This window comes from Cryptomeria japonica, chromosome 6 (assembly GCF_030272615.1).
Source record: "Cryptomeria japonica chromosome 6, Sugi_1.0, whole genome shotgun sequence".
In the NCBI taxonomy this organism is placed as follows: Eukaryota; Viridiplantae; Streptophyta; class Pinopsida; order Cupressales; family Cupressaceae; genus Cryptomeria; species Cryptomeria japonica.
Genome location: NC_081410.1, coordinates 24,601,385 through 24,613,726, shown reverse-complemented (window position 1 = coordinate 24,613,726; position 12,342 = coordinate 24,601,385).

The following is a 12,342-nucleotide window of genomic DNA, read 5'->3' as shown; positions in this document are numbered from 1 at the left end:
TATGCGAAGAATGGATTTGGCCAAAATATCATCAACATAATCCTCTAAAATCTTATGCATATAATCATGAAAGATAAGGGTCATCACTCGTTGATAAGTTGCACCGGCATTTTTAAGTCCAAAAGGCATCATTATCCAACAAAACGTACCCCAAGGAGTGGTGAAAGCAGTTTTGAATTGATCTTGAGGGTTAATGTAAATTTGATTGTATCCTGAAAAACCATCCATGAAGGATAACAAGGCATGTCCTGCCGTAGAATCAACTATCATGTCAATGTTTGGAAGAGGGAAGTCATCTTTTAAAGAAGCCTTATTTAAATCTCGGAAATCGGTACACATTCTTATTTTATTATCTAGTTTAGCCACAACGACAATATTTGAAATCCACGGGGAATAAACAATAGGGCGGATAAATCCAGCCTCCAATAACTTTTCAATCTCAACCTTAACAAGCAGAGCCACCTTAGGATTCATTTTTTGAATCTTTTGTTTCACGGGCTTAGCATCAGGAACTAAGACAATATTATGGGTAAAAATCTTAGGATCTATACCAGGCATGTTAGAGTATGTCCAAGCAAAGATCTCAGGGAATTCATGCAATAAATCTTCATATTGTTTTTGTTCCTCTTCATCCAAACATTTTCCAATTTTAATAACTTTTTCTTCATTGCAAGGATCCATCTTAACATTAGTGGTGTCACTTATGAGAAGATTACTTTGTTGAGGAGTATCCTTTAACTGAGGGAATTCTTTCACAATTTCATCATTATCAATCTCTTTTCCAAAATAGGCTTCAGTGTTCAAACAATAAGGGAGTCCCCTATTGTGATGATAACGAGGAAGAGTATCATATGCTCCTAAAAACTCAGCTAAAGCATCATCAATAGGAAAAACATCCAAAGCACAGGCACACGAAGGATCCTCATCAATGTACTCAGGGTGTTGCATTGATAGAGATGTAGAAATAGCATTAACACTAATACATGGTCTCTTAGAAGCTTTAGTGCGCTTGCAGGGATTATAGCCAAGTCCAAAGGCATAATTGTGAAGATTATTCTCTAGAGGAACTTTTATCCCTTGTTCGTGAGTGCCACAACCATTTCCATGATACCCATTCTTAGCAAAAATGCGAAAACCACGACCATAACGATCAGCCATTTCATAAAGAGAAGGCGGTTTTTCATAAGACAAAGAGTCAAACTCTTCAGAATTAGAGGTGTGAGGAGAAGAAGTTTGAGAAGCAGCCACAAAATTATTGCTCATAGACTCAGGTAATGTTGATTGATTTTTAGCTTCTTCCTTCTTTTCAACTTTAAGCTCTCTAGAAGGAACCTTATATTTACCTACAAAGGTGGGATTAAAATCAAGGGATCCCCAATCGTCGTCTGCGAGAACCTTCTCAGGATCAAAATCCTTCTTATGTGTAGTTTCAAGTCAAGAAGAGTCTTCTTTAGGAGCCCCAGACTCATCCAAAGAATTTTGATCATCAGAGAGCGAGGATTCATCGATAGGTATCTTGTTTAAAGAGTTATCACTAGACGAGGATGACTTAGAAGAACCCCCTTTGGAAGTAGAGGTTTGCAAACAAGCTTGAAAATTAGTATCACCTATCAAGGTATATGTCTTATTGTTATAGATAAATTTAACTTGTCTGTGCAATGTAGAGGGGACAGCTTGCATACTGTGAATCCAAGGTCTCCCTAATAACAAGTTGTATGTTAGATTTCCTGACATAACATGGATAGGAGTAGGCAAAGTAACAGGCCCCACTGTGATGGGTAAGGTGATAGTACCTAATGAAGTTTTAGCCACATTATCAAAGCCTCGAATAGGACAAGAGTTCGGCTCAATTAGGGATGTATCCACATTCATCTTATGCAAAAGATTAATGCTACACACATTAAGACCAGAGCCATTATCTACTAGTGTTCGTCTTATAGCAGTGTCTTTCATGATAACCACAATCATCAAGGGATCATATTGATGTTGAATTTCACTAGTAGGCAACTCATCTTGGGTAAACACAATTTGAGCTTTAGGATTCATCACAGAGTTAACCAAAGATGCTATATTACTAGATGTATTCGGTGGAGGAACATTCAAATCTTTCAAGGCATCTTGTAACATTCCATGATGAGCGGAAGAAGTTTGAATCAGATCCCAAAGGGATATCTTAGCAGGGGTAGCTTTAAGTTGTTCTATGAGATCATATTCCTTACTAAGAACTTGTGAAATATGTGGAGCTTGCGGCAGAATTGGTTGAGGATTTGGAAGAGAAACTGGAATAACAGGAGGAGGACTAGGCTTCCTATTATTTCTGGTATGATAAGTATGGGCAACCACATGATAACTCTCTCTAGTTATTTGCCTGGCATAACTATAAGGACTTATAGGTCTTCTTCCTTGCATAGTGATGATTGGTTTATTCAGAGTATGAAAGGAATCATGATCATACCCTCCTTGGACAGTAAGGAGAGGTGATTTAGGAACTTGAAAGGTGGGAGAAGGATAAGCACCTTGGACTTCAAAGATAGGCTTTTTATGCTCATTCAAGTTTATCATGTTAACCAATTTAGAAGTCTTGTTCTTGTTTAAAGATTTTGATAAAGCCACAAAAGTCATCAAGAGCATCGTCCAACAAAGTATGATCATAGCTATCAAAAGGTTTATCTTTTGGTTCAAAAGGAGATATCTCTTCATAGAGGGGATTGTTGAAAACAACCATGTTACTAGATTTAGTGGAAGAGTTGATAGGAATGTACCCTTGAGAGAAATCATTCAACTTATCTTTCTCATCACAACGAAATGGCATAGTAACAAGGTTTATGAGTTTTTGGTAAAATGAAGGTTTGGTATCTTTAGGGTTCAAAAACTCATCTAAAGCTTCATCTAATTCATCTTGGCTATACTCATAATAATCATCATAAGCATGAACATTTTGCAAATAAAAGTCTGACATTTTGAAATGAAAGTTGCATGAAAATTAAACACACAATGCAAAGAAACACACTCTTGTTTTTTTTTTTTCTTTTTAATGAAAATGAAATGAAAACACACTAAATCTAGATCTAGATCTAACAAATGCAATGCAAGAGGAAGCAATGATAGATTCACGTCGAGTTCACCAAAATGTGTGGGGGAAAAAGCGAGACTAGGTTAACATGCCCTAATCCTACCTTTTGACACACATTACGGAATACGAAAGAGCCTAGATGTATCACACAATTGGCTACTTCTTTTTGTGAAAGAGAGAGCCACGGGCTACCTATTAGGATTTCTATTCCTGTGTTGTAATTGAAAGGTAAGATTATGCAAGTCCAATTCCTAACCCTAAAATGCAAGTATGAACTAATAACAAGATTGCAGAATTGAACTTAAACAAGGCAAAGCTGTAAACACAAAGACAAGACAAGAATGCAGATGCGTACCCAGAGTCAAAATTTGATTGAAAATGTTCGGGATGGGGGCGTGGGCGCCACTGTCCTGATTCTGTCCTGGAACTACACCTGAAACTGCTGTTTTGCACTCTAGAAAACTGTCTAAAATGTTGTCTATCGGGAGGACTAGGGCACCCAGCGCCTCTGTCCTAGGGACCAGGGCACCCAGCGCCCCTATCCTGGCAGGACCAGGGTGCCCCACGCCCCTGTCCTGGTCTTTTGCTCTGCAATTTGGTGTGGGGTGCTGTCTCGACCTGCTTTTCCCGGATCTGCAACCTACAGCATCGTCCGAGTCCCGAAACCTGCACTTGTATCTGAAAAAGGTGTTTGGGCAGCTATATAGGGTTTTGCCTTAGTCAAACCCCCACTTAGGTGATTTCCACCTCCATGAATAGCCAAGTTGTATTGTAAAAGTAATGTGTGTGCAGACCTTGTGTGTGTGCAAGATCTAAAATGCAAGTAAGCAAACTAGAGCAACCTAGAAAGTAAACCCTAATTGCTTGTAAATGATAATGTAAATGCTCTAAATCAAGATGCAAAGTGATCTAAAGCATGAATAAATGATATATTGAAGCTTATACAAAGACATGAAAACAACATGAAATCATACCCAACCCCCAAGGGAGAGGTACAAGCCAATCTTCAGTCGGTAATCTCCTATTGTTCTTCAATGTCTTCCAAGCCCTAAATGGATGAATGGAATTGATAAATGCTTGATAGAGGGATGTTGAATGTTGTTGAAGTCTTCAAAGATCTGCTCTTTTTGCTACATATGAGGTTCCTAAAAACAAAATTTTGATCCCTTCAAATGAAGAAAGAGAGCTCTTATGTATGAACCCTAGGTCATAATTTCATCTTTTGGCCAACCTAGAGATGAATCTCCCACCAATTTCTTGGGGTTAAGCTTTATTTTATGATTGGATCGTGCTCCTAAAATTTCAAGAAAAATGTCCGGGACCGTGTGCACTCCGGGCGCCATGGTCCTGACAACTTTTCGCCAAATTTTTAGGGCCGTCAGATATGATGATTTTAGAGAGAATCTCGAAGTTACAGGTGATTTCAAGATGTTTTGACCCCTAAAATCAAGCCCCCAAGTTCAAAATAGGACTTAATTAGGGTTTTTGATTAGATGATGTATTGGAGGAATAACATGAAAAGGGGCACACTTTAATGAAAGGGCCTGACTTTATGATGTCAAGGATGATGAAATAGGACCTTGGACCTAATTAATTTGATTAATTAAGTGCTAAAGGAGAAATGCAATGCAAAATGTAAAATGCACCAAGGCGGGTGCTAAACTAGGTGTGAAATTGTACCACCCTAGCAAGTGCATACAATTTACGATGCTACAAGTTCATTATCACCGCCATAGAGTATTTCACCAAGTGGATTGAAGGAGTCCTGATAACCACTGTAACTAGAAAATAGATCTCATCATTCATCCTCAGCTATCTCAATTGCAGACATGGCATTCCCAGTTCCATCATCACAGATAACGGATGTCCTTTCAAGAATCAAGATGTATGAGAGCTATACGGATGATTCAAAATCCAACATCACTTCTCCACACCATACTACCAACAAGGGAATGGCAAGGGAATGGCCAGGCAGAAGCATCAAACAAAACAATCCTGAAAAATTCTCAAGAAAATAGTAAATGATGCTGGCAAGGATTGGCATGTACAACTCAATCCAATAGTTTGGGCCTACATGACCAGTATCTGAACACTTATAGGGGTGACACCATATTCATTTGGTGTATAGTTCAGAGGCAATTCTACCTCTTGAGGTTGAAATCCCATCTCTCCAAGAATTTTTGAAGGACTTCATACCAGATGAGGAATATCAAGTGAACAGGTTGCAGGAACTAGAGCTTCTTGAAGAAAAATGATAGCATGCCTATGATCATCCCAATGTATATCAACAATGAATGTGCAAAACCTATAATCACACAGTCATCCCAAGGGCTTTGAAATTTGGTGATCTTCTCCTAAAAGAAAATCCCAAAAATCAGCAAGATCAAGAAAAGAAGGGGAAATTTGAACCTAACTGGTTGGGACCCTTTGTCATCATATCAACCTATGGATCAGGAGCATATCATTTGCAAGCTTTAGAAGGGGATGTGCTCGATGAACCAACCAATAGCATTAATCTGAAGAAGTTCTACAATTGAGTCTTCCAATACATGGATCAACCAAAAAGAAAACAAAGCAAAAAGTTTGAAAAATTCAAAACAATGAAAAACATATCAAAAGATGTAATAAAAAAAAGTAGTGAAAACCCGGCAACAGGTGCCATTTGTGAGAGAAAAACTCCTCTATCTATTAGTACTCACATCATATCTTTGATCCATCTAATCTAAGCCCATATCCATTGCCAAATTCTTATAGAAGCAGCATTATCCCGAACATACTTAATGTAGTTCAATCCACATCATATCGTACCATGAAAAATATCCATAACTGGGGCCAAATTTCATCTCACTTTAGCATTCAAACAACAAATGAGGATCGCAACATACTAGGGAACCAATGTCAAAACTGCTCATCAGACTAGAAAATAGAATCATTATCCAATTGCAACTTCAACACACACATGATGGATAATTTTTCTGAATTATGATTTGTTTACATTTGGAATGAATTTTTGACTATTTATATCTTAATTTATGAATAATTAGATCTCCTAAGCTATTCAAGGATGCAGTGAGCTAGAGAAGCAACAAGGGAATATGATATTTTCCTTATTTTTCTGTCTGTGAGGTGATCATTCGTATGGTGCAAATTTATCTTGAGAGATGATTGGAAAAATGTCATTGAAGACATTTTCCACTTTGTGCATGAAAATGGTTAACTCTTGTTTGTTTTATGCAAGCAATACTTAGGTCGTCTTGGTTCAATTATACCTCAACGCTTGTGTCATCTTGCAAATATCAAACATCCACGTAAGTTTTACTCAGGTCATTATGGTTCAATTATACCATAATTCTTTTATTATTTTTCAACATATCAAAAGCTCAATGATGACAAAAAGAGCACAAACAAGTGACTAAACAAGAATGACAACAACAGAATTAAAGTGATCATTTAGTTGCATATCATTTTAAACTTGCATTTAATTGCATATCATTTAAACTTGCATTTAGTTACATATCATTTTAAAAACCTTGCATTTAGTTGCATATCATTTTAATCTTGCATTAGTCTCACATCATTATCATTATCATTATCATACAACTCATTTTCAAGATAAATCTCACATCATTATCATTATCCTACATCTCATTCTCAAGATACATCTCACAAATCATAACATTCAGATAACATCACATCTCATTTCAAAATAAACACAACAATACATCATCACATTATCATCCATTCCATCATGAATCATGCATTCACATCATCATATAATAATCAAAATCAAAATATCAAGAACATCATTATTATATAAACATCTAATCATTCTCATATAATCATCATATCAAAACATTTAATGCATATCATAAATCACTCATCACCAATAACATATCACATGTGGATCAAAAAAAATTACTGCCATATATATATCTCAAAAATGGTCAAAATGTACAAGGGATACCATGTCTGTAAAAATACAACAAAAGTGATCAAAAGAAACAAAGATAGGTCTCTCAAGTATGACTATTTCCTGAGACGGATGGTCTGGCAGCAAATGTCCTAGCTACCAAATCTCCACCAAATGGATCACATTGATCAAACCCTGTAACACCTCTACTCTCTATCCTAGTATGGCTATGGACAGATCGAGTCAACACCACTGTAGAATAGCTAGGATCTCTATGATCTCAAGGGACCATCTCCTCGTATAAATTCCTATAATACTCAGCCTCCTTGGCCAAGAACTATATCTCTCTCAGTGTGTCCCAAACTAGGGCACCAATTGAGGCTCTCTCTAACTTGTCAGCAAGGGCCTCTGCCCATCCCTAATGCTCTATCTTTGTATCTCATTCTACGATACCTGTGTAATATGTCATTGCTACACTAGCACTTGTTCCTATAGCTCCTGCACTAAGACCTGTAGCACTATGATATGAGAATCCTATCGATGCGTGAGCACCCTGATCTAAACAAGTACCTATGTCATGGTCCCACACACACCTGTCCCAATTCAAGGTGCTAGTGGAGGTAGAATGTCAGATCTCCTCCTTTAGGAAGGTCTCCAATCATTCTCTATCCCTCCCACACTAGCTAACACCGCACCACCTCTATCTTCACCTCTAGCACCATCTCTATCTCCACCTCTATCTCCACCTCTAGCTCCTCCTCCACCTCTATCTCCTCCATCTCCTCTACCTCCTCTACCTCCTCCATCTCCTCTACCTAATCCACCACCTCCATCTCCTCCACCACCACCTCCACCTCCCTCTCCTATCTCCTCTCCCTCATCCTGCTCTCTCCATCTATCTCCCCCTCACCTCTGTGGCTGCTCCTCCTCATCATCGTCAAAAGATGGTAACATCTCTACTGCATCAAATATGCGTGCCATGACATGTGCCACAAAGGAAGTGAACAACTCCTTCATCATCCTAGCATCCATGACCCCAACCCCATAATCCCAAATATGTCTCGCTAGGGGCAAGTACTCATCTATAGTTGCTCCGCTATCTAAGGTTGGTCCCCACTCTGACACATCCTCTCACCGATGAGCATATAAATAGGCTCAATGTGGCATACCCTGATGTCTACCATACTACTAATGAATGTTGTTGTGCAATAATCACTCAATAATAAAGGGTGCCCACCCAATCAGGTACCTTGACATATATACATAGGGCATCTCTAGCCCATCCTCTTCCCACACCTCACAATCCATTAATGGCCACTAAATGAATGTATCGATATCATTTAGTGCCCTTTCCCAATGCTCTAGTTTGCCTAGATTACTTTGGACAACTAAACCTATATACCCATAAACATATGCCTAACCAACTGACCTATCCTTGTCTACAAGTGGTCTTGACACTGGTATATGCTCCTAGGCCCACACCTGTAACAATGTCACTCCAACTGATAAACTAGTATATCCCAGATAACCTGGTGAAGCTCTCTATATAGATGGGCCAACATGAAAGACCCCCATGCAAACCTACATCCCTATGTCACCATGTCCTCCAGAACCAATCCCCATCCAACAGCTAGTCCCTTTGACCTACGGTCGTGACACAGGAACCCACCAACCTGCTAATACTGTTTGCAGTAGAGCATAAACTAAATCCCAAAACTCCTGCCAGGGGATCGTGTGCCCACTAATCTCATCATCCTAAAAGATATGATGGACAGCCTCTATGCCACCCTCCTTGGTTTTATCATAAGGTAACATAGCCCCAACCATACAAATCTACAAAGTCCAATAATAGTCCTCTGGTGTGACTGTCATCTTACCAGTCGGCAAGTGAAAGGTGTTTGTATCACTGTGCCACCTCTCTGCCAAAGTTATCAATAACCCTCGGTTAATGATATATTGGGGCATGTCTAACAAAGATGATAACCCACATCTATCAATCACATCTCTATCAGCCTATGACAAACGTGGGATAAGTGTCCATGGCCTCAGAAATCACTCTCGAGATTGGAGCACGCTAAGCTCTGCCTACAAATCAACAAATATCCATCATCAGTTCTCAATTCCATCCAATCTATCAACAATCAATAAAAATCAACTTGAAAAAGTGAAGTATATCAAGAACAGATTAGAAATGTATTCACATCATGTCAATGAATCAATCAGTGCATAATATCAATGCCCATATCGAAATCAAAATCAGGACCCATATAAAAAATCAAAGACTCATATCAAAATAAAAATTAGAATCATATCGAAATCAAGGACCCATATCGAAATCAAAACTCCTATCAAAAATCAAAGATCCATATCGAAAATCAAGGACTCATATCAAAATTAGACTCAAGGATGCATATCTAAACTAAGAGTTATATCAAAATCAAGACCCATATCAAAATCAGAACAAAGACCCATATCGAAAATCAAGGACCCATATTGAAAATCAAAGACCCATATTGAAATCAGAATCAAACTATTATCAAAATTAGACCCATATTAAAATTGGGCCCATATCAAAATCAGAATCAGACTGGTGTAGGAGCACCTCATGAAACCCTTCAAGAAGATGACATGTCAGACTCTGATAAGGGAGGTTAGCATTAACAATGTCTTTAGGATTTTTTGTATAGGTTTTAAATCATGCATTATATGTTTGTAATAATGAACCCCATCTTGTGAGCCAAACTCCTATTTTGGCATTTCTATCAGTCAATTAGGAGCTTTGGACAATAGGGGATCCAATATGTTAGTTTTAAGTGTTTTAAGATATTTTAGGAGGGGTTGATATTGACTCAAGGCATTAGGAGGTGAAAGATGACATTTTGACAACTTCTGCAAAAGGTGTCAAAAGTTGTCATGAGCAAATTTTATGCACTTTTTGCATTTTGTAATTTGAAACTTCTCCAATGGCTCTAACCTCTTGATTTTTGGTTGAGAGTAGTTGAGGAATGGTCTATACAACTCAAGGATCCAATTTCCAAGTGTGTGATTGTACAAAGAAGAGTTTTGATGCAAACAAACTAATAAAATACTAAATTTTTCCTGCAATTCTAGAGTTTTCATCTGTGGTATGGTTCAGTGTGGATTGGGATCCATTACCAATGATGTGATTTTATTTGAGAGAATATTTTACTCTATTTTGGTTTTGATTTTAAGTCTTGATTGTGTGTGTTGCTCTTGATATTCAAGTTTTGTTGTAGGTACCCAGAAAACCAGGGTTTACCTTGAGTTTTTCCTCCTTCATGGCCATATCTTGCACTTCACCAATTTGAGGCTCATGGGATTTGGTGAAAGGAAATTATGGTAAATGTATTTTATACTTCCAATATTTTTTTTTAGGAGGAGAAAGGGAGATAAGTGTTTGAAGCGACCCTAGGTAGACATCTCTATGTGGCTACCTAGACCTTGAACAAACAAAATCACCTAGTGTGCAAATGGCGATGCTTCTAGGCATGTAACCCTAGAATCCCTATTGATTTATGTTTCCCAACATTCCCATGGGATTTTAATTCACTAGTTCATTCATCTAAACATAGTTTCTTCATAAAAGAGGCCTAATTAACACTTTTAGGACAGTCAAATTCCTACTGGAAAATACCTTTATTTTCCAGACCTTGACCCTTCCTTTTGGGGATTTGTATAACTTCCAAAAGGGTGTTTGAATCCATAATTTGTTTACAAATGTGTTTGGTAAAATATGAACTTAAGGCCCCTTTACCTGCTAAATAGGGCTACAAGCAACTAGGCCTAATTGGGTGAGTTTGTTAAGGAGTGATTATGTATCCTTGCCACCAATGCTTTGTTTGAACTTAGGGAGTTTTGTATGACCCAAAACCGGTGTGAAAATGATTTGTAACCCTAGGAGATATCATGGAGTGTGTTGTAGCAAGATACCCTTGATTGAGTCAGTAAGGGTCTTGGAGATGGTGAGAAGATTGTACTAAAGTTGTAGAGCCTTGCCTTGATAGGATCCCATCCATGTATTGGGGGGTCAGTGCCATACATTTTGAGGTGTTTGATAGCTAACAAGGAGGGCTCTACATCAAGTGGTATCAAAGCTAGTAACAGGTTTGGTAAGGAGATAGAAAATTGAGAGATGTTAGAGGGACAAGAAGAAGAGGTCCCAAGAGGACCAATCACCAACATGGAATTGGCAAAGATTGTAAGAGAGTAGGTCACCGCTTGCAAGGCAATGCATAGGGAGCTAGAGAGGTTGAGAGGCAGAGTAGATGGGAAGGAAGATGGAGGCATTGGTAGTTGTGATGAAGGAGATGAGGATGAGATCCCTATACCAGAGGAAGAAGTGATTCCTCCTTACCAGAGGCACTTCCTTAATGCCCTCAAATCCATGGAGAGGAGAACCATAGATCAGAAGATTGATTTCCCAACTTTCACTGGGAAGATGGAACTAGATGTTGGCAAGTCACCGCTTGCAAGGCAATGCATAGGGAGCTAGAGAGGTTGAGAGGCAGAGTAGATGGGAAGGAAGATGGAGGCATTGGTAGTTGTGATGAAGGAGATGAGGATGAGATCCCTATACTAGAGGCAGAAGAGATTCTTCCTTACCAGAGGCACTTCCTTAATGCCCTCAAATCCATGGAGAGGAGAACCATAAATCAGAAGATTGATTTCCCAACTTTCACTAGGAAAATGGAACTGGATGTTGTGATGGATTGGATAGACTCCCTGTCTAGTTTCTTTGAGTGTGAAGTCATTCCAGGACACCAGAAGGTGAAGATTGCTAAGTCTAAGTTGAAGGGACAAGCCCTAACTTGGTGTAACTTTGTCCAAGAGGAAAGAGAGAAGGATAATAAGCCCAATATTGTTTCTTGGAAGAGGATGGTTGTCTTAGTTAAAGAGGCCTATGTACCCAAACACTATGAAATACAACTCCATAAGAGGAGACAAAATCTCAAGAATAAAGAGATGGATGTGAACTCATATATAGAGGAGTTCTAAATGCTATGCATGAAGTCAAAAACAAAAGACGAAGAGACTGAGAAAGTTGCCCAGTACCTAAATGGATTAATGTACAACACTCAAGAAGAATTAAACCTTCTTAGCCCATACACTATTGGTAGATGCCATCAACTTGCTATCAAGGTGGAAGAGAAGATCAAAAGGACACAAGAGCAGAATAATAAAGGAAGAGGAAGACAACAAAGGGGTGGAAGAAATATTTTCAGAAGCAAAGGAAATGGTTTTGGAAATCAAAGTGAAACCAATCAAGAAGGCACTAAAGGAGAGAGTAGTTCCATTAACAATGGAGGATACAATCAAAGAGGTAACTTTAGAGGAAGAA